Here is a 3,211-nt window from a genome sequence, read left to right on the forward strand (position 1 = left end):
AGGGATTATTATTATTAGTCACCTCTAAAAAAAGAAAATAACTAACTCCATTTCAATTTTTTTTATCTTACGGGACTTCTTAAACTTCACATAGCTTAGGGCCTCATAATTCGATACTGCGTATGACCCTCGAAGGAACCATAAAAAAGTCACTTCTTCGGATCAACACAAATATGATGTTCAACAGGGAATTTTAAATGTTTTCGCAACAGCATTCCATCTTGTAATCTGATAATAAAAATTGAAATCAAGAACACGATCTTATCATTTATTTGAAGAACAGGTTCGCGGTTTTAATTTTAAGGTCATCAGAAACCGAATAAACAACATTTAATTACTAAGCAAGTTTATTTTTCCGTTTTAAAACAGAACAACAACAACAACGAAAACAGGATACGTTTATGTCGTTCATTATAACCTCGTAACCAGATGAAGCCGACCAATCTAGTTAAAATTGGATTGAGAATTACTATAATTGGTAAGTAGAGTCGCGAGTATGAAGCATGACTGGTGTCAATTTTTACATAAAAAAAAACTTCCAGCTTGAAGGACGGTTTGCCTCCCTTAGATTTTATTACAGTTCAGACATTTTATCAGTATAGTCTGAGTCTCATCAAAAGTTTGTACTCACCAAACTGAAACAGAACGTGAGCAGAAACAGAAAGCCTAACTTTGTTGAAGCATCAGCGAGGTAATTCGTTTAAGTTAATTTTAAAAAAATACAAAATATTTGTTTGTTGGTAGTTAAGCACAAAGCTACACAATAGGCTATCTGTGCACTGCCCACCACGGGTATCGAAACCCAGATTCTAGCGTTGTAAGTCTGCAGACATACCGCTGTGCCACTGGGGGGGGGGGGCTGTAGTGTCTTGCAAACTAATTGATTACTGTCAAGGAAATAAAACTAATTGAAATTAGGGTTTCAATATTGCCATTATGTTTATTTGTTGTTAAGCACAAATCTATATAATAGGGGTGGGGGGCCCTCGTGATTTGAGAGTCTCTGGTTCGATTCCCATTGCTACTAAACTTGCTCATCTTCTCTGTTATGAAGCATTTGTGCCACTGCCACTAATTTTAAACCGGTGAGGGGAGACAAATGGCTTGTACCACGCCAACTTTCTGGCTACGGTGTTAAATAAGGCGTAAATGTACCTGTTTATTGCACATTGTTTTAACGTTTCTTATCTAGATTTGAACAATTGTATTGCGAACTCCCCTCTGCCAGTTTTTTTCAGAAATTAATAACTGATTATTTAATGGCGTTTAAACAGACACGGAGCTAGGAGATCTGACTCTCTCCATTTTTTCTTCTGGAATTAATAACTATTCCTTAGTGATATATAAGTAAGTGCTGCCCTAGGGGGCCTAATCCCCTCATTTTTTTTCAAGAAATAATAACTTTATTCTTCAAATGTTTTATTTACAGGCGTGGATCTAGGAAGCCAAACCCTCTCACTCATTTTTTTCGAAAAATTGATAACTGCATTATTATGGTGACAATGTTAAACCAACTGGTATTATTCCACTTTAAAAATGAAACATTACTGCTGCAGTAATGTGGAGAAAGTTAAGAATTGTTCTTACACAGTTATGTTTGTCATAAGATATTATGTTAGGCTTATATTTTTTAACACTACAAACATAATCCAGTGCTTTAGGGATTTTCAAGGATTAGAAAAGTGTATAATAATAGTATTTCAACCACAGATATTCGTCATATCCTTTGTTGACGTATTATGAGAAATATAATTCGTTATAATCATGCTTTGCCACCTTGTAAAAAATGTTCACATCATAACATTATCTGAGGCTCTCTACTTTTATTCTTATTCATTCCGTTATGGTGTTTTCAAACCTTGTAAGATAAAGTTATACCTATCCAAAGTTTTGTTTTACAAGATACATTGATGCTCGTAAAATAACAAATTGTCGTGTTTTAAAGAACAACAATAACAACAACAACATTTTTTTGTTGTTGTCTCTCAAAATCTGTAGTGCATACAAAGATTTTATCAAAACAACAAACTGTCAGAAGTCTTAATACTGGTGAAACTAGTTTCGATACATTTGTTTGTCATTTTCAGTCTCACGTTGTTTTCTGGTAGGAAAACTGGTCAACAACGCCTACACGATCCAGGGATTTTGAATCCTTTAAGTACACATGCCAGGAAGTTGTTCAGCTTAAAAAATGACCTTGGGAGATGTTGATATACGACAGGATATTAATTAATTAAACAACTTTCGACGATACTTCTATTTATTTTATGTACTTACTTGTCTTGAATATATTTCTTGTCGATTTCCAATTATGAGATGACCAGAATCTCTCATATGAAGAAAACTTGCTTTGTTTGTATTTCATATTTAATGTTGGGAAACTCTTGTGTTCACTCTTCTTCCGGTTTCATCTACATAACAGAATTGGCAAGCTGTAATATAATCACATTTTTTTAGTTTCATGTTTGTTTGTTATGGATTTCGTGCAAAGCTACACGAAAAGCTACACGAGGGCTATCTGCGCTAGCCGTCCCTAATTTAGCAGTGTAAGACTAGAGGGAAGGCAGCTAGTCATCACCACCCACCGCCAACTCTTGGGCTCGGTGGGTGGTGATGATTAGCTGCCAACTCTTGGGCTACTCTTTTATCAACGAATAGTGGGATTGACCGTCACATTATAACGCCCCCACGGCTGAAAGGGCGAGCATGTTTTGGTGGGACAGGGATTCGAACCCGCGACCCGCAGATTGCGATTCCTGGTCAAGCAGATGTAGCTATGTGATCTAACGACGAAATAAAAACCCTCCCGTAAGTTTAAACGAGTTAGTTCACGAGATATAGTTAAAACTTATTATTGCTGATCGTTACTCGATATTGTTATTAATCTTGAAGTTATATAAATTCACAATATTACTGCTTTTTTTTAAATTAGGTTTTCTCTTATTCTTTAACTTTTTCTGATTCCTAAAATAATTATTAATCTTAATATATTTATGTGGTATTGTTCATTACCATTTGTATCAAGTCCTGGCCAAACACATATTTATTAACTGTGCGTTTGGTGAATGATAAATTTTACAACTGTTTGAAAGTTTAATTTTGAATTTCTGTGGTTGTCAAAGTTTAATTAATTCGTTTCCTTTTTTTCTCGACCTAGGTTTTTTATTAATATTGTTGTGAAGTCCTGGTTAGGCATTTATTTATTAACTGT

At 34.8% G+C, this 3,211-nt stretch overlaps 1 protein-coding gene across 1 annotated transcript in view; it reads left to right on the plus strand.

Moving 5' to 3' along the window:
• Nucleotides 1–534: 534 nt before the first annotated feature.
• Nucleotides 535–3,211, plus strand: part of LOC106458616 (MFS-type transporter SLC18B1-like) — a 16,902-nt gene continuing 14,225 nt past the window's right edge. The window contains exon 1 of the mRNA XM_013918140.2: nucleotides 535–691. The gene's annotated coding sequence lies outside the window, so the exon portion shown is untranslated. The remainder of the gene's footprint in view (nucleotides 692–3,211) is intronic.

This window comes from Limulus polyphemus, unplaced genomic scaffold, assembly GCF_000517525.1.
Source record: "Limulus polyphemus unplaced genomic scaffold, Limulus_polyphemus-2.1.2 Scaffold493, whole genome shotgun sequence".
Lineage (NCBI taxonomy): Eukaryota > Metazoa > Arthropoda > Merostomata > Xiphosura > Limulidae > Limulus > Limulus polyphemus.